General features: G+C 40.0%; 1 protein-coding gene and 1 non-coding gene across 2 annotated transcripts in view; both read left to right on the forward strand.

Moving 5' to 3' along the window:
• Positions 1-1,894: 1,894 nt before the first annotated feature.
• LOC107188854 (von Hippel-Lindau disease tumor suppressor) overlaps positions 1,895-25,296 on the forward strand; it is an 81,146-nt gene continuing 57,744 nt past the window's right edge. The window contains exon 1 of the mRNA XM_015577234.1: positions 1,895-2,084. The gene's annotated coding sequence lies outside the window, so the exon portion shown is untranslated. The remainder of the gene's footprint in view (positions 2,085-25,296) is intronic.
• On the forward strand, positions 3,025-3,117 carry Trnay-gua. The gene is made up of 2 exons: positions 3,025-3,061; positions 3,082-3,117. It is a non-coding gene; the product is annotated as a tRNA-Tyr (tRNA).

The following is a 25,296-nucleotide window of genomic DNA, read 5'->3' on the forward strand; positions in this document are numbered from 1 at the left end:
TAAAGCGTAGCAATTAAAAATATAGATCTGTTAATTTTTTGTTTTTGACAATGACATATTTTTTTTTAATTATTTTACGATGTATAAAAATGTTGTGTGTAAATATTTTGTATGTTTTGTAATAACATCTATATGCTTATATGTTTGCGCATATTTGAATGGATGTGTGAAACTATGTCAAAAGTTTATTCAGTGTAAATTTTATAATAATAAACCTTAAACAAATTGTGTAAAGTACAATATAAAATATAATCTTATGTAACATCATACATATATTAGTTATATATACATACATTTGTTGAAGCATCAACCAAAGCACCTACAGGACATAGGAATTACAAAAAAGGTTAAACAATTAATTAACAAAGAATAATAAAACTTTGTTGTACACAACTGATATAAATTTCTCTTTACCTCTATTATTCTGATGTGTACAATAGAATGGTTCACATGATAAAGACTCTTCTTGATTTCCATGCATGTATCGTTCATCAAACAAAGATCCTGTTTCTTTTCTTATCATACGACTGTCATGATTACATGAATTTATGACAGTCACGTTTTGTTCCATTGTTATTTATTATTGTCACATTATCTGTTATTTAGAAATATTTGAAGCATTCATTTGATATACATATATGTATAATTGTATAAGTATATATTGTAATGTAAACAATAAAAATTATTTTCATTTTGTTTGTCATAATTGGTGTCAACACTTTTCACACAGTAGATGGAACAAGAAATTGTTTATACACATTAATACGTATTGAAATATCTTTTAGGTTAAGGTTACATTTTCTTGATTTAACATTATTTTACAGTAAGTTGTTATGCAAAAAGTTCAATAACGCAATGAGTATAACATACAGAATTCTAAAAATTAAAAAGCAGGGAAGAACGAAAAAATTAAATTAAGATAAAAAACTGATGTTCAAATACAAGAAAAAATGAATGAAACAACTATCCATCTTACAAATGGTAAAACGTGATTTCATGTCAGTCTCAGCAATAAAGCGTGAAATAAATACTTTATTTTAATAAAAATATATTATCCATGTTCTCCTAGTCCTGGAAGAATAAGCATTCAATTTAAATTTTCCCGCGTTTGAGAAGAAAGGTGGCAGCACCATTTAGGAAACGAACTACCATTTGATCGTTAGAAACCGCAACGCGGCTGGGAGTAGAAGGCTGCCGTGTCCTCCTTGAAAATAGTGAAAAATGGTAAGAAAAACAACATTAATTTATGTTAAAAACGTCATAAACGTGAAATATTCTTACTCTAGTATCGTTTGATTCAATAATTAATACATTATCTATAAAGCAAATGTTTAAAAGTATTTCCTAAATTTCTCGTCCTGCTTGGTCTTGAAATCCGATTCTCTAACTTGAATTTCAAGATGATTAACAATAAACTGATGTAAATTAATAGACAAGTAATATACGAATATGTAATTTTACTTAATGTCAATCATGGAACATGTAGTCATAAACAATGATAATTTCGTATACATTACAAAAATCATCTTCAAGAAATTGAATAACGGTAAAGGACGACAATAATTGATGAATTTTTGTAGCAAGTTCTCTTAATAATGCATCAATCTCTAAAGTAACTAATTATTCCATTATAACAATGCATCGTAGTGTCAGTTGGCATCATAAGTAGTACGTTAATTAACAGTACTGCTAACATGTTTCATCAAAAATTATTCCGAATACTTTCTGGTACAAAACCATGTGAAGTAACGGAATAGAATTTGAAGTTGACGATTCGAGAATCGAATCATCTCGATAGTACAATTTAAGACGAAGTTTCGCAGCGCTCCGCAAGATGGCGCATGCAGTTCAAATATAAATGATCTCATTCGTGTTTGACATTTTTCCAGAAACGATCGGCGAGTAAGCGTCCGGTGCTAAAAGTGCAATGCGTGGTGCATGTAAACAAAAGTGCGTCGAGTGTCAGTGTGATGTTCGGCAACGGTGACGCAAGTCTGTAATAGATGTTAATTTGGTCAAACGATCCAGTGGACGTCGCCGCCAACGATTGTCTTCGTCAGAGATTGCAGCGTGTGTCTTCTTCGGTGAGTGACCCTTATAGGTTACCTATCAATTTACCAATGATTCTCGTATTTGCTTCGATGATCTAACGCGTTAACAGTGTCTGGTGTCATTATTTATCCGTTCGACCGTACTGGCAGTGATTACACGGTCCAGAATTCACGATACACCAACATTTCTCTCGAGCGTCATTGAGTTCGATATCAATCAGAACCTAACTTTATTGACTTATCATGGAAATTTGACACGAGCCTTGACAGTCGCCTAGATTACGTGTATCCGCTATTTCCATAAATGATTTTATAGCAGTCTCCCATATCGACAGAATCGGTCGATCAATTTTGTAGTTTGGCTTCGAATGATTTATCGAGTTGTCTTGTTTCTGGAGTATTTTCAAGGTTAAATGTTCGCGTGATCCTTTCTTTAAATTGAATGACTTTTTTTTAGACTAGTTACATACCTTGTTTTATTAGAAAATTTTTACTTCATTGTATGTTTATTTATTCGGTGTACTAGTAAGGACCTCATCATTTTTATAATTTTTAATAATTTTTTAATTTTGTATTCGGTAAAGCGGTAGAAATATTGCTAAGGTAGTTAATGTTTCTAATACCCGTTGAAGTTGATATATAGTTAATATAGTAAAACATATTAGCTTACTGATTGGTATACTTAATAGACATATACGCCATGTTCCTTCATTTGATTCATTTCTAATTATTATTCATTTTTTTATGATGTGTTTGAATAAACATACATATAATTAGAATAAAGAATATAGAATTTCGAAGTTTCTACGTATAAAAAAAAATTTGTAGCATTCAGGTGATGGAATGAATATTGTAAATACGTGTGTATAGTATGCCTAGTGTATATCATGTATCATTGTGGACAAGTGACCTTGATAGGTTTACCATGGTGAACTGTAGGTTGTTTACATTTTAGTGGTGAATTTTCGTATCGCCTTCGATAGCTCAGTTGGTAGAGCGGTGGACTGTAGTTGGTTGATATTTGAGAGACATCCATAGGTCGCTGGTTCAAATCCGGCTCGAAGGAATCAATTTTTTTATTTAAAAAATTTTTATTTTCGCCATTTTGGTTTGGTCGTCTATGTTGTTGTTGTTTTTTTTATAACATCATCAACGCAATTAAATTACATAATAATATAACAAAATCATTCAAAAGTAATCAGATATACACAGTATTAGCGTGGTGAAAATTTGTGTTCTCTTTTCGTAATTTACCTACTCATTTTTTAATTTTATTTCCATTTAACGCTGCTCCGTGCAAGTCAAGTACTTGCTGCCCTCTGGAAGTGCAGTTGCATATCAGGGTGCAAGCTGTTGATAATGCAGACCACATTGAATATAAAGGGTGTGACAGGACTATATCACTAAATAAACAAAATACGAATAAATAAATATTAATAAATAAACAATGAATATAAAAAGTCTGAGAATCGAAGGTTTCAATTAATCATTATAAAAAGATGAACATGAACACGGATGACTATCGAATCAAATTAGGTTGCTTGTCCATTTACAGTAAAGTGTCGGGGTCATCGGTGACCCCCATGGTATTGATCGTTCTATGTATAATAAATTTCCGTATTTAGTTTACGTTGTACAAATGAAGACAATTTGAATAAAATTTACAATGCATTTTATCATCGTTATTTATTCGCTGATAGAAGAAAAAAGGCAGAAATATATACTAGAAATGAATGAAAACGCGAGGGAACATGGAATGAATTTCTGGTATGATCGAGCAGATTACTCGCGAGACACATCACTGATACACTAGGCCGCCCCGCGTTCACGTTAATTTATCGTCGATCCCCTCTAATCGTCCTCCGTAATTTATTACTACTCTGTTCATATTTATTGGCGGCCCGGCGGGCGCATTGTACACGACGAAATTGCTTATATTGTCGGCCGGCCCCGATGGGGATCGCAATAAATTATTCCCTCGCGAAGGTGTGATACCTGACGCGCACCTGATAGATTGCAATTGTGGCCGAAGATGATTTGATGGCACTTTCTGTCGCGCTTTGTACATACTGGCCGTTCGTGGACCATAAATCTCCGCGAACGATGACAATACTAAACGGGCCAGTCTTATCGGGCCCGATATTACGTTCAGAACGTTTCCTGTATCAATAAATACTTCGAACATTTTGAAATATAAACGTAAATACCGCGAAACGTGTGACCGGATGACCCTTATTAATTAGCCGCGGTTAGTTGAACATCCGAATGGTAGAAAATGATTGATTTTAGAGGTTGCTATAAATATCAAATATTTGCATATCGTGTATATCTGGAAGCTTCGAGGGACCTAAAATGTGTCATCTGTCAGTGAACGGGCACACAAGGGGTCATCCCGTGTAGCGAAAACTGGTTTCTGTGCGACTAGTAACACAGACTAATAAATAAGAGTCAAACCAGTCTTACAAGCCTGGTTTGCTGGGAGGTCAATGGTTGGCCTTGAAGATCGTAGCAAAGGTTAGACTGTCGCCGTTTGTTCGATTTACAACAGCGGTGGGCAAAGTTGGCTCCTGGGAGCTAAAAACTGTCCCCACCACCATGGCAAAAGAACAGTTGGAATATTGAATTTGCCCCGCCCATTCGGGGCGTAGCTTCTCTACATTAACAATATTAACATTATTTTAATTACTGCTTGTTCCTGGAAATAATTCCGACGATCCTACTTTAACCAGTACCTGTTCCTCGAAGTGAATAAGACAGATCAGTCTACGAAATCGTATTTTCTAGATCGGATTATGTCCCCTTGTGTCCCGTTTGCTCCGCCCACGTGGGCGTGGCTTCGACTCGCGGCAAAACGCTACCGATTCTCCGCCTTCCAATATCAGAAAGGGGCGGCAAGATATTTCAAGTGTGAGCCGCACAACAAAATCATTAAAAATTGACAATAGTCGTCTTATCGGTACACCTAATAATATTCAGCAGAAAATGACATTCTTTATCCCACGAATATTATGGCTCCGTTTACTGGCAATGATTCACCTCCCGAAAATCAAGAGTGGGGTGGTCGCTTTTCATCAAAGTCCGTTCCCCTCCGTTCGTCCGTCGACAAACGTGTTCCACGAATGAATTACCATCGACGCGCGCGTTATAAGCACCGCGAATAATTAATAATTCATAGGAAAACACGGCCCGTTTTAATTCCAATGAAAACCTCCCTCGATCGTTTTCTCCCTCCCCCTCTCTCGGGGTGGGAGAGGAATTAATTCGGCGTTAATATCGGGACAAAAGGGCGCAAAGGTGAGGCCCGGTGAAAATATCGTCGGGGGGGAGGGTGGGGGGTGCAGAGTGACCAGGGGAGGACCTAATCGGGCGTGAAACTCGCGACACCTCCGCGGTACAACCACGGAAAACCGCAGGGGCGCGGGATTTTCCCGTTCGGGATTTCCTCCTGGTGTCGATCGACGGCGGTGGCGATCGTGTTCCGCTCGGGTAATCGTCGCCACCGACAAAGCCACCACGCGAAACGCGATTATTGTTATTCAAATGCACGAAAAGCTACGGTCAACAATGGCCTCGATCAATTGGCGGAGCATCGGAATTCCGGGCTAGAGCCGCTAGAGGATGGGGGAGGGGAAGGGGGGGGGGGAGCGAATCGTTAGACTCGTGGCGGAACGACTCCGCCCAGGGGTAATGCGGTGGTCCACACTGCTGATGCCTCTCTCACTCTCTGTCTCTGTGGTTCAGTCAGCGAAAGAATCGATTTGGTTGTGAAAGGAGCCATTCCAGACCGCCAACTATTGCAACTTTGATCGATTAATTAACCATCGACCACTATCATTCGGGGATTTTGGCGTCATGGAATCACGGAACGTGTCTTCGTGGTAGCTGATAATTGCTTCTAAGATGGTTGGGGGGGGGGGGGGGGGGGGGGGGGGATCAGCGTTAAAAGCGACCGCTGTTGAGATGTTAGAAATCCTGATGGCGAACCAATTGACGGATTCTTTCATGCAGATTGGAATGAAACTTTGTAGGTTTATAGAGCGATTCGAGACAAGAATATGCTTCGTTTATACCCAATCGCCCTTTAAGGGTGTGAAAGTGAAAACTAACCCCAAAGTCGAATAGGCACTCCCACTTTTGTCAGTACAGGCGATAGAAACAAATTTTTCACAATAAAAGTTTAATGGTGAAAATAGCGCGGTAAACTTACCCTAAACAAATTTTGGGAAAAGTGTTTTAAAATTTTCTTTAAATTGAAGGGTTTGAGTCAAGCCTGAGGTCCTCCTTTTCTTCAATAAACACAATAATCCTAAAATTGGAGGTGTCCCTGAATTGACCCTAGAACGTTCAACGGCAAAAAAAAAAGGGAAAAGCTTTCTGTCCCGTTATCTCTTAACTCTCTCCGGAGAAAACGCCTCGAAAATTCGATTCTTTCTGTCAGGCGATTCCCTTCGGGATATTTCACCGAGGCACGTCGTCGGTTCGCGTTCCCTTTCCTGTCCAGGAAAGATATTATTTGCTTAGAGTGGACCCGATTCCTGCGCCGCGTGAATTATAGGGGCCTCCCGACCACTTGGCGCAAGGAAACTACCCCGAAGGGGGTGGAGGCTCTCCCTTTCCCGTCTACCGAACTCACAGCCGAGTTGTGTTATTAGTTCTGGGGCGTTGAATCGCCCTGCATACCTTACTTGCCCGATTACCGTGCGCATTGTGCCGTCTGTGTCGTATTTCGGTGTCCTACCGTTTACAGCGTCTACCATCTAACGGGGGCATCTTAAATATTTCACTTGCTTCTGAAGATAAATGAAAATTTAAAAGGAAAATATTATTTAGTAGGTAGAGGCAAATACTGTGACAGTAAAAAAATTGTTCTCAAGGTTAGACTTCACGAACTTTCAAGGTCATCTATATTTTTTTTAAACGGGATTACATATTTTTATCATTGTGACGTTATAGTTGAGAGCAAGACCAGTTCAATGACCTGTAGTAGTGTGACCTTCATGTGACCTTGAGTACGAAAAATCCATTATCGTCTATTGTTATTATTTCTGCATTGAGTATAAAAAGTAATTTATCGTTCACAAAAATCTATCGAAGTTAGTGGACGTCATATTGAGTGTTTGTTAAGATATACTTTCGTGCACTAACCCTTCTCTTGTAGTTATTTCATTATTTAAACCTACTTCCATACCTTTTAGATTTTTAGGTCTTGACCTCAACTATTACGCCACGTTGATAAAAATATGTAATCTCAATCGATGATCTTGAAATTTCGACAAAATATGATCTTCAGAAATTTTGTCGGCGTTACAATCGAATAATATTTTTCTCTGACATTTGTTTCTATCATCAAAAATAAGTGAAATATTTAAGGTGATCGCGCTAGGTGGGACACCCTGTATAGGGAGGGCTGCGAATGCTCTCCATTGGGTTGCGCAGTCTTCGAAGGTATTAACGTCTTAACCCGGTGTGTACGTGGCCGAACTTCTCGGCTTCCCCTGGTTCGACCGTGGTCGATTCGGGCCACCTTTCGCGACTGCACACGTGACCGATTACAGTACGTTGCATTTTGGGTTGATTAGAAGCCTTAGGGGGGAAAAAGGGTAGCTCGTACGGAGCACTGGGACATATCTGGTCGTTAAGATTAATCGTGGTTGCCCCGAAAATTGCTTCCGCCCGAAACTTGCGAAACTGGAACACACTGATTCGCCATTCCCAGATTCGAGGTAGCCAAAGATGCATACCGAGATAATTCGTTCGGCGAATTGCTCTCGTGTGGTGTCGCTTGGTAAAATTCTTCTCCACTTTTGTCTTCTGCTAACCTCGCAAGATTATCCAGAATTTTTGTATCTTTGAACGCAGAAGATCTTTTGGGTTTCGGAATCTTTTAAGACCGTTGATTTTAGAAGCTTTTCTAGGCCTGGAAACTCTTAGCTTCTCCGAAGGCATATCAGAATCTTCAGTTTCGAACGGGTTCTTTAGGACATATAGTCTTTTGAACTTGGTAAAGTCTTTTAGATACCTGAATTGGCGACTTCAGGAGGTCTTTTAGGTTCCAGAATATTCGAAAGGCTCTTTAAATTTAGAACCTTAGACTCCCGAACGTTCGTTAGCATTTATGATTTTCGATTCCGTATTTTTTAATTGTTTCTGATTATCTCGGTTCTGGAGCTACTGATCTTGACGCCCAGAACTGATAATTTTCGTTTTCTTGTACCGATATCTTTACTGTATATTAATTTCGGTGAAATATTATACTATATAATTTTTCGTGTAGATTGTCAATCGTATCGTTGTCGAGTGTAATCAGAATATAAGAATCATTATCACCGATCGTGCATCACGCAGGAAACTCGGATATCACCTGCATCGATGTATGTAATTAACTCGCACGGCGAATCAGGCGCACGCAGCTTGTAACGTCCCAAGACGAACATGAAGCATAGTAGTACAAGGATGCACCTGTAGATACGGCGACCTACGAGCTACCTGGGAATTGGCCCATTCGTTCTTGGAATCTGCACGAATATGATATATCTCGTGCACGCTCTGTCGTATCGCGGTCCTTCCGCAATCTAGACGTAATTACCGGCGAAACGTGTAGTTATTTCGGACCAAGTCAACGCAAAGAACTGATACGGAGCATTGAAAATTATTAAGCCAGAGCTGCACAACAAAAGGAGACATAAGAACTTTATCCTTTACAGGTGTATTTATATTTAGAGTATTTGAACCTCTTCAGGGCCGAATTATTAAGACTCTTTCTCAGCTGTATCTATTTAAAATATATTTATGGATATTAATGATATTATCCTTTGTTACGAAATTTCTTGAGCAAGTGTTTATTCACAATAATATTCATTGTATCTGATGTTTGAAAATTAAACATACATATATGTGCCAGTATCCCTCAAGAGGTTAACATTTGGTGTGCATTTTTCTGTTTTTAATTCTTCTCTAAATAAGAATATTGATATAGAAATATAATTTTACGTAGAATAACGATGATAAATGTTGCTTTCTGAATCAAAGTAAATTTGAATAGTCAGGTCTGAAAAAATTTGATCTACGGTAAGAGGGACATAAATTTTGATCCATCATCTTCTTCAAGGACTTTGATACCCGAAGTCGTAAGTCGTTGGCTCTGGGATGGTATAAAAAAATATTCCTGGCCGATACCTGGAATTTATCGCCTACATTTCCGTGAATCTACTTCTCGTTGCCTTTGGACGGATACACGTTTGACCTGGATCCCTCAAGAGGCTGGACGACATTTTTGTCGGATAACGCTCGAACATTCGTCGGTAGAATTTTTCTATACGTTTCACTCTGATCGTTGTTCGTTGTACGAAAGGGCACCCAGAGCAAGAATTTCATATTTAATATATACAGAGTGGCTCGTAAGTCACTTTACCATTTAAAAATTTGCTACACTTTGTATCTCCTAATTATTTGTACTTGTTACAGTTATTTAATTTTTTAACCGATAAAGTGAGTTACTGACCACCTTGGATACATATAAAATTTCAGATTTCATAATCTTACTCTTAAAATTTGTAGAAACATTTGCGGTCTAATAAGGAAAATATATTTTTCCAGTGTTTCAAATAACAACCATCACCCTCAAATATTTTCCTTTATCGAGTTGACCAAGAGATATTATTCAGATTTATTTCAGACGAGAATTGCTATCGATTCACATTACATAAGTTACATAATTCATACTTACATTAAGACTTTCACAAGAGAAAACAATGGACCGTTTATTGGTACATCTAATATTTCATTAATAAAATTAATAATTCAACGACGTTGAAGAGTTCGATCTACAATCGTGGATCGCTGTCGCGGAAAGGGAAAGCGAAATGGGTCCGTATCGATCTTAAGGGAACAACGCGAATGGCTCGGCATGCGCGGGTGGTAAAATTGCTATTACTTTTTACCGATTCGTCGGATGGTAAACGGATCACGTACACGGTCGCAGTAAAAGATTGAGAAACAGAGAGGAATTTTTATTCCCACCGGTTCGCTTTGAATACCAGCGTCTAGACGCGTTCGTTTCCCTTCCCCCCATCCTCGAGTCTTGAAATTTTCACCTTTGAGCGTGGATTCCCCACCCCGTGCCATAACAAATCTCTCTTGTCGTCGATGATGGCCAATCGAAAATTGTTCGGTTATTTATTTACACTCATGGTACACCTTCTGACATGCTCCAGTGATAACTGAACCTGTTAAGATCTCCTTCGGATTTAATTTTCAACTCTTTAACACCTAATGACGCACTGGTGCAACATTTACTTTAAAAGTGCGTTAAATTTTGTCCCTGGTTAATCTCGAACTTTTGTTAGCAAAGATCCGTAGTTTTACTGATATGAAGTACGTCTCCAAGTTTTCAGTTGAGACAGTCAATGTTTTCCTTTTAAAAAAAAAAGAAAAAAAAAAGAACTCTTTATCTAAATAATGAATTTGTTTATTTCTGTGTATAGAGCGTCTCGGTTGAGGTGTTGTAAGCTATTCTTTTCAACATTACTACGAATAATAATTAAATTATTGTCTGTTATTATTCGTGATGGTTTTTCGTATCACCAACAGGTGTTCTCTATTGGATCCTTAAGGGGGAGGAAAGGAGGCCTTCTATTCCATAAGTGTTTTGATTTCCTAGTAATACTTCTCATTTGTAACGATGGTCGTCTTAATCATTTTAATATCCTGTCGTACAAAAGGGCCCACAATGTATCAACAATTTCGTGGAATACACTAAGTAACAATATTATTAATAGAAGAAGGACGATCATTTCCAGAGATACTACAGGGAGTCATGGGAATATGCGTAAAATTTAAAATCGCCGTCGTTCACCTCCCTCGGAAGAATTTAATCTTTCGACCAAGAGGTGGGGGGTGGAACGCGTCCAATTCGAGTCGCTAGTAAACCGGTACGAATTTCGGAGGCATTGTCATTTTTATTGCTGGAAGAGATGGAGATCATCAGCCCCCCACCCCTTGGCAACCGTGCGTTCTCAAATCACATGGCGCTCTCTGCTCGATCTTCTGTGCCAAGAATAGTTGCACGACCAGCTTTGGAAGGGTTGGCAAATGGGGAGGGTGTGGGGTTTTATCGGTATTCCACGGTTTACTTGTCCATTGAATCCCGAAGAAGTTGTGCTTTACGTGCTGTCAGAGCCGTGGATGCTTTACATTCCTTCGCGATCCCAGCGACGCTGATTTCGACGGGATCTCTGGGTACGTGACTTCGGAAACGGTGTTTCGCGCGGATGAAAATGATATTTAAGGGTAACGTCGATACTCGATCGATGGAAACAGCGATCCTATGGTCGAGGTACAATACAACGGAAATATCACGATAATTTTGGAATCTAGAAAAATACGATCTTGATATGTGGTTCGAAAGTTTTGGATCGACAAAGTCTGAGTACGATAAATCTAGGGATCCAAGGTGATCGACGGTTATGCGGGGAGGGGATTCACGAGGAAATTCTTACGAGGCGTACGCTCCCGAATAGAAAATAAGTGGGGTTCTCGGGAAATGGCACATCAGAAATCTCGATCAAACGGTCCGCAGCTCCGATGCAAATAGAATGTAATGAACCGGAAAACAAAGTTCCCCAACACTCGCGGCGCTTTGGGAATCGATTCCCGGGAGATAGATGCCAGTTCTGGTCGCGTGGGCGGTCGATGCGGTCGGCACTCGGATCGTAAAAATAGATAGACGGAGTTTTTCCGATTGAGAAAGATGATATTGACGACTCCTGAGACACGGGGACTGTGCGCAACCTGGGACTACCAGGGAGGATGTGTGTATCTCTATCCACCGACTCTCGAGACGGTGCCGATCGATATATTTTGTTCCTTGGAGGGAAGATTGGGAGCTAACAGGGAACATATCGAACCCAGACACGCTGATTTTAATGCCCTCTATATGGGATATAGTTTGCGAAAAAATATTTGACACGTATTTTTTTATATCGGCCGTCGTTCATATTGAAAGGGTGAAAACAGCCCTCAAAGTTGGGGGTTTAAAACATATTTTTTGGAATATCTCGGGAACTAGAGGGTATAAATAACAATTTTTTTTGTAAATGGTGTGTTTTTTAGCGGAGAATGTAATCATCTAAACGGTTTTTTTTAATTTATTTATTTTAATTTATGTTGTATATACCATAAATTTAAATAACCATTATTGATGACAGGAATTTTTTTTGGTTACACGGCAACCAATGTACATGACAAGATTTTCATTTTAGTTACTTTCGACCATTGTCAATTATTATTAACGTCATTTTCACTAACCTATCTATATTTTAACTGAAAATATATAAATTCTATAATTCATTTTGCGTCACTGATAGATACGTCAATCAAAATAACGTTAATAAAAATTATCATTTAGTAAATTAATCCTTCAAACTTCACAAAGAAACTCAAGTCACTTGGTCCAATTTTGAAAGAGTTGTTCTATTTTAGAAGGGTGTACGAATACATTTTTTTACCCACTGTAGCTTCCGTTTACTCTGTTTTGATTAATTCCAGAGGGGGATCCCCCGGTGATAACGCCGTTGCCCGTGTCGCATTAATCGAGGAATCACTGTACCTATTGTTGAGCCAGGAAACGTTTGTAATTATTTAAAAATGTGGCAAGAACTATTGTGTAACATGCCCCACAAACGTATACCTCTCTCTAGGAACGATTTCACGTTCTCCTTCTGCGCGCGTTAACGCTCTCTCTTGACAGCGTGACAGTCGGGGCTAAAGTGATTCTGCATTCCCGTCGGGACCGTAATAAAGCCCCCGGTGTCACCGTTTCCAGACGATACGCCGGAAATAGACTGTCTAACGGCTGCATCGGATCCGAAAGATTCGCGATACCGTACGCCAAAGACACGTGTATTGGGTCATTGCAGAAGTTTTGATACGTTTCTAACAGATGTCGTTCTTCCTGTAACAGTGGGACTACATTGTAGAAATGGTTATACATACAGGGTGAACCACGAATCGTGATCAGTAGAGATTACTCTGTTATTAGCAGTCCGATCGAAAATGTTTTTATCAGGTATAGCATCATTTTAAGAGAGCTTTAACGTGATTACAGTAAATTTTTTGTCAACTTTTTTTTCACGATTCTTTTTAAGGTCGCCTTCAATTTTTTTCAAATACGCCTATAATTTTTTTACGGCTATCTGTTAGAGGATTTCAAGACGAATTCGGTAAGTATCATAACATAACATGTGTTAGGCGTAAAAAAATTATAAAAATAGTTAATAACTTTTATTTACTTAAAATTTAATTGCTTCGTCGTAGCATAAGCTGTTTGATCGTCTCAGTTCGTCGATGGGTCGTCGTTGAGCCAGCCATTGACACGCGACGATTAATGGCAACCACGTCCCAGGTATTGTCGATTGTTAAAACGATTCTCACAGATCCCCAAGATTCCTACAAAGAAAGTGAAGATTGCGTTATACTACAATACTCAACTCCCAGCGATTAGGATGAAATGAGCGGTTTCTAAGTCAACCACGATTCTTACCTCACGATTATTATATCGCGAATAGACCAATTATCCTTTCGCGTAACGCAAGACTCGGTCCTTCACTCGATTTTTATCTGATTCCCACGAAATCGTGACAAATGACAAAAGGAAACTTCAATAATTCGATAGCTCAGGTTTTTTTTTTCGAAATTTTGCTGGTTTGCAGGCGATCTCGATAAAACTATCGGGCAATTTTCTGTTACTTTTTCGTTCGTCAGGATAAGAACACATCAACAAGCAGATATTTATAGAAAAATTATTAGATAGAAACATAAAACTTTATTCTCTCCGTTTTTAGGTTTTTTTCCATTTTGTTGTCTATCGACGACAGCCGTAGTTAGAGTTACGGATTATGTAATACGTATTTCTCTATTTTCCTGTACAGGGTGCGGCCGAATACGAGGTGAATCCTTATGAAAAAATAAGAACAATAAATGGAATAAAATGTTTTTATTTCAGGCTTAGTATTCCAAAAAATCGACTTTAGCGCGTCTGTTCATTGGATTCTGTTTCTACTTACTACTATGATTGAATACACGTGTTTCACATTGATTTTCGAAGTCGATTTTCTCGAAAACTAAGCCTTAGATGAAAAAATTTTATTGCATATTTTGTTCTCATTTTTTCACAAGGAATGACCTCGTCCCAGCTTATACATGTTATTTGGCCGAACCCTGTATATCTTGAAAATTATAGTAGATGTAGAAAAATTGTTACTAATCCTATTCTATAAAACAGTGCAATAAAAATTTCGACAATATGTTTATTTATTTATGTGTTTACGTAACCAAAAAATTGTTAATAATTTCAATTGCACAGTTGTATGGACCAGAAAAAGCCATTAAATTTTCATTGCAACAATTGTTTTGTATCTACTATTATTTTCAAGATAGACAAGAGAATAGGAAAGGTCACATTGAAGAACCAAAAAGATAAAACAAAATTGCCTGATTCGTTTATTCAGGTTTTTTACAACAACCCAGTAAAGTTAAAAAAAAAAAAGAATATCTAAATTTTCGAGCTGCCAAAGATTTCTCTTGCGGGAAAAGGATGCTGACGCATCCGAAAGTATCGTTACGCGAGCGCGACGCAACCGGAAGTGGGTTCGCGGTTAATGAAATTGCCTAAGCAACGAGTACGCCGTGTACAAAGGCGAATCTCGGAATCCTCGGTGTTATGCAAATCGGGAACGACCAGGCTGAAACGATCGTCGAGAGCGTTACGACCTCCTAATTTTTAATTAGGATCGCTATCAATTCTTCTTTCTCTTGTTCGGTGTTCGCTATTTTATTCTCCTTTTTAGTTGACGAAACCTGGAATTGCTTCGTGGATATTTTTCTGGTTTGATCGTCACTACAGATTTTGTAATTATCCGATCTATTTGAAAGTATCACGTGATTAATAGTTTACTGAAATTTGTTAAGAAAATTTAAACTTTCGAAGCTATGATACGTTTCTTATTTTGACTATACTAAAGCTGCTCACGTTACGTGGGACATCCTGTCTATTATTATTCGTGCTTTCTACCTTATCGTTCAATTCTCAGGTATACCAATGAATTCGTCCACCATTCATCGTCCTCGTCATTGCCTTCCCCGTTATCCCACGAAGGAAACTTAAAATGCGTCCTTCGACAAAAGAGCGAATGTTTAAAATTCTCAGCATTTCAGCTCCTTCTCCCCCGAGTCTATTATCCAATATTTTTCTTTACAAATCCGTTCTTCGAGGAGGAGATTTCGTTTAATAAAAAGTGACTCGATTTTATTATCGGACCATCGAGGGAACGTTAATGAACTTTTAACGAAGATATCTTCTATTCGATACATTTCCACGAGCGTTCGATCCTCCTTTTTCCTTTGCTTTTTTTCTTTCCATCTACTTCATCGAACCCCCCGAGGGAATCTTCTTCCTTGAACAAGGGGGAAAGCTTTTGCAGTTCAGTTGCGCGAGTTAGTTTATCGAACGCCATTAATTGTGATTATTCGTCGACATTATTTTTTTTTTTTTTTTATTGTCCACCCGTAGTATCGCGTCGACGCGCTATAAATTTTCATGAACATTTTGGAAGCCCCGGTTGTCACCGCTCCCGGTCGCGAATTAATAATATGGAAAATCGCGACTGTTTAATATTTATCGTCGCTTATCCCGGTGACGAACGAGATTCCCTGTAATCCGATCGGTGGTATACGCGATTTTTCACTATCGAATCGAATCCATTCCGATCCTGTTTTTATTTCCCTAGAACAGGGGCAACCCGTATCGATCGCGAGTCGATATTCATTCGAATGTTCATGGAAATTTAGCAAGTTTTCACGGACAAACTTGCGCATACGGATATTCCGTGGAATTCAATGAAAACTAGAAATTCAATGGAATTCATTAAGAACTAGAAATTCATATGGAACTTTGAAAGTAAAGTGTTTTTCTGTGACAGTAAGGTGCAAACGTGAACGGAGAATTTTTATTGGTTGAGTTATAGAAATTACGAATTTTTCTTCGGTTGCTTCAGCAGATTCTTGGACTAGTTTCCACGATAATATGTAGATGAAATGACAGAACTTGCAAAATAGAAAGTTTCATTCAATCTCTTGGCGAAGATTTCAAGCTGAATTTAATTAATATGCACATTATCATACATAACATTTTATGTGAAATAATATTTTCAAATAGTATTCATTTCAACTCTTAAAACAAGAAGAGTCACCGCTGACCTATGCTTTCTAAAGTCATCCACGGACATGCTAAGAATTCTTTTATTATTTTGTTGGTACATTTCAATGCACCCACTCGTCACACCAGAACACCTACAGTGGGTCAAAAAAGTATTCGTACACCCTTTAAAACAGAACAACTCTTTCAAAATTGGACCAAGTGACATGAGTTTCGTTGTGAAGTTAGAAGGATTAGTTTACTAAATGATCTGTGGACAAGATTGACATTTTCGCACCCGACACAAATAATTGTAGGTCCGAATTACATAGTGTTTTCTACGACAGGGTGGAATAGTTATTATTATTATTAGGTTAAGTACCAATGTATTGTTTATTCCTATTTTATTTTCATTCTCATTATTGTTATATCTCACCTAAACTCCATTCGCTGATTTGTTGTATCAGTGTGCCAGAACGTTTCAATCGCACATTGTAAAAAATGTTTTTCATCCGTACGAATTAAATGAAATGAAATTAAATTAAAATTTCAGTAGCGCCCCAGGTCTGGTCCCGAGTCTCCCTTGTACATAAAATCTGGCCCGGTCTGGTACCACGGCTGAACGATATCCCACGAACGATCTATTCACTCGTCATCCAAATGGTTCGTACGGAAGATCGAGCACAGTACTTATCGAACCATTCGTAATACATATAACAAGACTTTCCCCATTCCGACCTGTTAAATCCATCAGGGTGTTTCCATCGATTATGTCTCCCCCATTCGAGACAGAGAAAAGGGGGTTCTCTCTCGTTATCCCATTGTTTGGAGGAAAAAATCGCCTCGTTCGGAATATCCGTTCTGCCCATGAATCGGATATCTCGGCCGTTGGTTCCCGCGGTCATCCCCCCAGCCTTTTCACGTCCCACCCCTCCGTGTCGTCGAGGGATAGAAGACGTTTCCCGATTTAATGAAAAGAGTCCCATCGTCCTGAATCGATCTGGACCTGTCTCCTTTTCATTCCCGTAGCCGCGTGTCCGCGTGCAACCCACGTCTGAGTCGCGTCCCAAACAAATATCAGCGGTGGCCAATATCGATCCCCCCACCCTTTTGCCCCTTTCCACCCTTTCTTCCGTTTCTGGCTATCCTGGTCGTGGTCCTTTTCAACAATGGCAACGACTAGGACAATTGGATCATCGGCCAAACGGTCAATCTAACGACGATTATTAATAATAATTTTATTTTCATTCGGGTTGATCGATGACACCGTGGGTTCTCGATTATGTAAGTTCGTTCCTGACGATTTTCTCGCGGGCTTATTCGTTAACCTGTTCACCGGGGAATTAAATTTTGTTCAGCTCGTTTTATAATAGGCCCATATATATTTTTTATACTTATATTTTCCCATATGGCCTAGGTTTTAAAGGGTAAGAACGATGTAAAATGTAATACGCATCATTAAAAATTTCCATGAAGAAAAAAGTCGTCCATTGGCATTATCTTCCTGGTATGACGAAATCTTTAACAGGTTAAATGTTACGTGTGAAATCCGTCCCGGGTTAATATTGCACAGCTCTGTTATAAATTCTGTGAGAGACGATGAACGACAGGCTACATCTACCTTCGATTTGGAACACGTTGACGGTGACACGTTATTTCGTTTACGAAACGGTAAAAAGAACAATCGGCTTTGGATTGTTCAGTCGTCGGGAATGGAGATGTCTAGGGAACGACGACCATCGGAAATTACGGGAATCGAAATAGTTTGACAAGTGCATAAGGGTGCACGAGTCCGGGAATCCATGCTGACGTCGAATTATATATACGAATATATATTCTTCTGTACATAGAGGGTGAGTCAACAAGCACTTCTATCGAAAATAATTCGTTACCTATGCTGGCCTCCTTAGTTCAATTGCCCTAATGTTTTCAAACACCCAAGAAAAATGAGGTTTCATAATGTTCTTTGTGCAATCCTTGTTTTTCGTCATAGGACATTTTAATATAGACGCGACTTTCAGGGGTGAAACCACCCCTCGAAGTTTCGACCCGAAAGTACTATCTCAAAAACCAGAGGAGATACATGAAAACTTCTAATGGACGAGGTTTGCGGTTTTTTATGTAGAATAATATATTACCAACAAATTGTCCAAAAGATATATTTGTTTATAACAAAAAAATTTCGGATCAAATTTTCACCCCTTAAAGTCGCATCTCAGCCGATAACAAAAAAATACGTATCCCTTATTTTTGACTGCTTCACAGACATACGAAGTTTCATAAAAATCGGAGGGGGACACTTCCGTGCCTTCCCTTGTAAGAAGACCAGCCTAGGTAACGGGTTATTTTAGATGGTAGTTCTTATCGACTCACCCTGTACATATCAGAACGTCGGAGGCTCAATTTCAATTTTCCACCCTTCGAGTGCAGGCCTTGCAGCTTCGCACAGCCTCGCAATCGGAGGGGTGGGGGTGGGGATCATTGGCCTTTTCTCTCGCCTCCCACGTGGATCCGCTGTTCCTAGATCCTCACGTTGGGCCGCGTGTGCGTGCGATCGACAGTCACACCGTTCCGGACAATATTCGTGGGGCTGGAGGCTCTTCCTTAATGGCTAATAAACCAACCCCCGATAAATTCTCTCGCCTATCTCCTCCCCCCACCCAGTGTTCGAATATTCTCTGCACCTCTTCGGTACTCGACACGGGGCTGCTCTTTCGTCCTCCTCTTGAATATTCACTTCGTTTGGCTTAGCAGCCAATTTTCTTTTTATTCGACCTCGTTTCTAGTCGTTGCGCCCCTATCCTTCCGAGCCTCTACTACCCCCCACGCCATTACGGACAGGGTGAATGTAGTTCCCCCTTTCCACGTTTCGATCGAGGGGATCGACAGAGTATGTATGCTTGTCTTTGATTATTGTTTCGTATTCCACGTATGGTAATTTCTTTGCGTACCCTTTTTTGTTTTATATTTAATTTAACCCCTTGCCTTATAACATCGTGATTTAATAAACCTGAGTAGTATTCATTTTCTTGAAGTCGAAGAGAAGTACTATTTTACTAGTATTAATATTTAAATTTTCGAGTTAATGCACACTTGCAATAAATACAGACAAATTATTGACGATAAAGTAATACTGGACACTGTAGTCGTCGAAAAAATCATAAGGCAAGGGATTAAGTTACATCGGTGGCATTCGAGTGTTCTCTGCTGGTGGAAATTGTCACCAGAACCCACGTGCGTTTCGTATGAAATTCTCTGTAGTACATGGCGAACACTTGTACTCGAAATAGGAAAAGATACAACTGTTGCTCATGTGTGTCGCTGGTGCTCGACTTGGGAATCGCAGGAAATGAAAAAGCAGACCGATTCAGGAAAGAAACACAACTCCCCAGCAAGTGTAATAGAAAAACCAGTACGATATCAAGACTGTCTGGAACACGCGAAAAGAAACGGGGAATGGAATACAAAGTGTGGTTCGCTGAAAAACGTAACTGTCTGACAGAGTTTGTATGGACCCAGCGAATTGGTGGAGGTAATGCAGGAAAGGAAGAATATAACCGGTCACTTCAAAATTGTGCAGAAATGTTTTTGCGACTCGCTAACTGCATTGGTCCACTACAGTAGATGATTACTTTATCATTTTAGTGGCAATATTTGGAACATTTTCTGACGATCAGCAGTATGAAACTTCTTTGGATCACATCCAAACATTGGATAAACGGTGTCATTGTGACTAATGTGTGGTTCATTATTTATCGTAAACAGACGCATTCTTTGTAAAAGAATATTTTGAAAAATGTTTTAAATAGTCTAAAAATGACTGTTGGTTCTTGATTTTGTGGAAAAATATTTTTGTACACGATACCAAAGAGATGCAGTGTGTGCGTTAAAAAATAAAACTGATCGTTTTTATTCACCAAGGATCCACATAGGACCGATTTATTAAACTTGAATACGCGATTCGAAATTCGAAAGGTATCGATGGAGTTCGATTTTATTCTGCTCGTTACAGAAGATCGTGCAATATTAAAATATTGACAGATTCTTTTTTTTTTTATGATTCTTTCCATTTTGTCTTCTCGATAGATAGATAACTCGATTCGCAGAATTCTAGCCCGCGCTCCTCCCCTTTTGTTACGTTCTTAACCATTTTTTTCACACCCCCCACCACGTTAAATCTGCCGGCGAATTCACTTTTCCCTGTTGTTTAGCCGACAAAACGGGGAAACAGAGGCCCCGCGGTGAAATATCGGCGTTCCACGGTGCCGATTTTTGCCAGTTATGACCGCGAATGATACATTGCCGCGGTATCTTTGTAATCTGTTGACCGGGTCCCTACAATTCACTCGGAGACATTGATTAATCTGCCGTGAAAGAGTCCGTTCTCGAAATAAAAAGAAAAAAATCAACCACTACTGTATTATACGAGCGTTAGCTGTGTAGTATAGACCCTATAAAACAGACCAATACACAGACATATATTACCAACAAAGAGGAACACGCACCGCGCATCATTGTTTTTTTTCGAACAATAAAACCGTTTATCGCCATGGCGTCGAGTCTCATATACACCTACACATCATTCATTGGGTATTCGTCTGCAGAAGTGTTGGAATCGTTTTATTGAAGGGACGCGGAGGAGGGAGAGGGGGGCAGGCACTGAAAACAAAATCGGTGGGGCCAGCGGCATAATAAAAGTTCAATGGTAAAACCATGAACGTGAGGCACATATAGAGATAAAGATTGGCAAGAGCAACGCCGTAAAAGTGTTAAATAAAAGAGCCGAACGGGGACTGTTGTGTCGAGGCGACATAAAGCTGACCAGCTTGGATCTTTCGTTCCTCTGTCGCGACAATTGACCAGAAGTCTGAATTAGAAATAGAATAAAAATTCGACGCGTGCCTCGTGGACTAACTGAGTCTGGGATGACTGGGGGGCGGAGTGGTGGGAGTAGGAATGGCGAAGAGGGAGGTGGAAGGGGCGGTGAGAGCAATAAGGGGGCGGAGCGGGAGAACCAGGGGCGGAAAGGGCGGCGAGGGAGCGCATAGTGGCCGGTTTCGCCGAAATCCTGGTTAAAATTAGTATACATTAGTATACCCTATTTCTATACTTAAATAGCTCTGATAGATTGATAAGTAGTACATCTACCTGCGTTTCTTGTGATTGATGGATCGTGGAATGTAGGCGGTTACAAATTCTAACGTGTGATCGATTCTCACTATGACGGAGTAGAAACGTTTTTCGGTTTCTCCAGAAACTATGGATTAATATTGCACAGTTAATAATAAGAAACTACTAAATATAAAGTAGAATGTATTTTACATTTTTAATCTTGCAGATAATTATCATAATTCTTATACTTAATAAAAAATTCTTTTTTTTATTCAATATTTCACCTCATGCTAGAGTGGTGTTATTGCAATTTATTCCAGCAACATATCTCAGATTTGAAAATATTATTTTTACCCAGTATTTTGGCGAAACTGGCGACTGTGGGGCGGAGAGTGAGCGGCGAGGGGACAGAGGGGGGCGGAGTCGGAAAAGGTGGATCTGACGAAGTTGTTCTTCCGGTGGAATAAAGGCTACGATTCGGGGGGGGGGGGGAGCTAGGAAAATGAAGCGAGTCAGGCAATTGTCGTTCGTCTTCCGACAGCCCGGGACTCGAAAACCCGTGAAAACTTTGCAATTCAATATGAGCCGTTCGACCGACCGACCGACCGAACGGACGTCCGACCGTGACGGATGTGTTCCACTGCTTCTCAGGGAATTCTACTGTAATTCTCCGCCCCCCTTCCCTTCCCGCCACGCCCCCGCGTTGGGGTATAATATTGGGAGCGTACGAGGAAAGTTTTCTAGTGGAACGGTAGCGCCGCGCCACGCCGATTGCTGGAATGCCGGATTAGATTTGGAAATCACGGGCGACGATTGGAGGAAAGGAGATTTTCCGCGCGAAAAGGGGCCACGGGGGAATTGACTGCCGGTGAGAAGTTCCGTGAGAAACCGTGGCAGATATTGGGCCGAGGAATATTGTTCGGTTGTTAATGGACTCGCGAATGTTTATGCGATTTCTGTTTTTTTTTGTTGGCTTTCGCGCGGAAATCGTTATTGACCGAGGAATCAGTTTTATCGATTATGGGATTTGTCGGGTGAAAAAGTTGTAGGATCGAAAGAAATCGGGGTACTGGACCGGAGGGTTGGAAATCGGGTTATTCGCTTGTCTGGCGGCTACCCACGTTCACCAGCTAAGCTTCTCCTAATTCGTGAACGCGAACAAAGATGGCGGCTGCGCTGACAGAAATAAAATAGAAATTAATCAGCGTTAAGACTTCTTTTTTTTAATTGGAGTTTTACACATTGGAATATGACACTGTTGGTTACGAGTATTCTAAGTTTTATATGTTTATATTGGAACAAGCATTGTGCATCGAGCTTCAGTATTAGTGCAGATTTTCAGTGCAGATTTCCAACTTAAATTAATTCAAAATTTACGTGAGCCACCTTGATTGGCAGTGGAGCAGTCGGTCAAACGAGCCCTTATCATTGACCTTGCGATTTTTCGGTAACAATCGAAAGTTGAAGGCTTCAACTAAATTTACAATTATTCCAAATTCACGTGATCCACGTTAATTCGCAGTGGAGCAGTTGGTCAAACGAGCTCTTTTCATTGACCTTGCGATTTTTCGGTAACAATCGAAAGTTGAAGGTTTCAACTAAATTTACAATTATTCCAAATTCTCGTGATCCACGTTAATTCGCAGTGGAGCAGTCGGTCAAACGAGCTCTTTTCATTGACCTTGCGATTTTTCGGTAACAATCGAAAGTTGAAGCTTCAACTAAACTTAGAATTATTCCAAATTCACGCGATCCACGTTAATTCGCAGTGGAGCAGTTGGTCAAACGAGCCCTTCTCGCAGCCAGTCACACGGGACGTTGCTTATTCGTCGACTCCAACACGTTCGACCGCGCGACAAACACACCGCACCGCAGTTAGCCAGCCAGCACCCGGGGTTTCATTGTACGCGGAACGTACGCCCAGAGTTCCGAATTCTTCCCGTGGAAACAGTGGCGCTCGTTTCACGAGTTTCCCGCAACTACCAACCCTCGGTTCTCCGCTCGGTAACCGAGTCGAAACTCCGGAAACGCGTCGCGGATAAATTTCCCAGTCCGCACGCCCGAGATATTCCCGCGTGTTAGCGGGCCTCGGCTTTACCCCGACCGATCGAAACTTCGAAACGTGCTTTCTCGGATATTTTGGGGGAGGACGGGGAGATGGGCAATCGTGAACGGAGAAACAAGTTGGGGGGGAAGTCTTTCCCGTAAAATGACAGCATCGACACACCGCAATCTGTTGTATTAGGCATCGGGAATCGAGGTTAACGATACTATCGATGAGTATCGTTACTATTGGACTGTTATTGAGAATTTGATATATCATTAGTATGTATAAGTGAGTAATATTTATTAAAAAAGCAATTGAAACACAAGTTTATATTGCTCCACGAATTGTTTAGAAACGGCAGACTTTCAAAGTTGGCAATTTTCAACGATGTTTCATAAAAATAACTTTCACAAATGAATTCTTTCAAATGAAATTTTTTCATGTCATTTTATGAAAATAAGAATTAAGGAATATTAAAGAAGATAAAAATGCATCGCGTTACCCCCGCGTGTGCAGCATCACTTCCATTGTACATATCCGTAAATTGTTGATCTTGCACGAGTTATATGTATATCCCCGATCTGGAAGCTAGTCTGTCCGAAAGAAAAACCACTGGAATAATCTCTGGGAAGTAGAGGTTGGGGCAGAGAGTGGATTATGTGCATCAGGATTCACGAATTCCTGCGCAGGTTTTGGGAGACAGTGGTTGATTTAGGAGAGAAATCCCCGATTCGATGCCGGCCGCGTCGTAAAATCAAAGCAAAGGCTCCTTTTCCCGCTTCCTCCCTTCCCAGTTTCATTTTCCGCGACTCGTTTGCATTTCATCGTAGTTTTATGCAGCCTGTCGGATCTCCCTCCCTCCTTCGGTTGCTGCTCGTCGCTCCCGTTGCTGTTCTATCGAATCAAAACCGAGCCGAGGGATTTGCTTGGTACTCGCGTGGCGCAGCTCCACCTCCTCGTGGAAATACCACGGAACTGGCTGGGATACGTTCGTTCCGACGTTCGAAAGAAAGATCGTGAAATTTCGGAAAACTTTCGGTACGTAGTGAGGTCCAAAAGGCTTGGGTAATAAAAAGATATCGAATAAATGGACAACGTGAAAAACTAGATTTCAATTTTGGAAATAAATAATAAACGCCTAGGAGCTATCTGGAATTGTACGGTCGGTGAGTAGTAACATATTAAAAAATCATTGAAATCCCTGAGGAAGTAGTTCTTCAAGTTGACCAAAAATTGATACGATAAAAATCATTCGAGAAACAAATTGCTGTTTCTCCTCTTCGGTTCAGAATTTTCAGCACGTCAGAATTTTCAGTGTGTAGGGATCCGCAGATTATTCATATTGATCAAACAACAAATCCAAGTTCTTGATATTCGATATCGATACCTCATCTCGGACGAGCCTCGGCTGTCCCCGAGCAATTCAAGAATCCGAGGGGATGGGAGTCTGTGCGCGTCGAAGCTTTGTCGCGTGTCGATATCGCGAAAACAATATTGTCGGCGCCGAAGATTTGCATATACGCGAAATTCCCGTATGCATATGCAACAGGATCAGAAGCGTTCTTGTTTTCTCGTCTCTCCTGTTCCCTCCCCACCGTGTGCCTTCCCCTACTTTCTCCCTTTGTAAATTAGTTTTACGCGGTCGTTGTCGTCGATACGTTCTTGTAATAGTTCTTTTTCCATCCCCTTTCCTTTTACTATTTATAAAATTTATTTATTTATTTTTACCAATGAGTAATTTAGATGGTTTCTCCTATTTTGCGTGTACCATTAGCGATTATTATTTACTTCCAAAATTGGCATCTAGCCTTCGTGTATGGAAGTTTAACAGCGACAAAGAGGCACAGGCAGTGGTTTCGAAGCATTTTTCTGAGGGTACAAATATGTTAGCTTCT

This window comes from Dufourea novaeangliae, unplaced genomic scaffold, assembly GCF_001272555.1.
Source record: "Dufourea novaeangliae isolate 0120121106 unplaced genomic scaffold, ASM127255v1 scaffold141, whole genome shotgun sequence".
NCBI lineage: Eukaryota > Metazoa > Arthropoda > Insecta > Hymenoptera > Halictidae > Dufourea > Dufourea novaeangliae.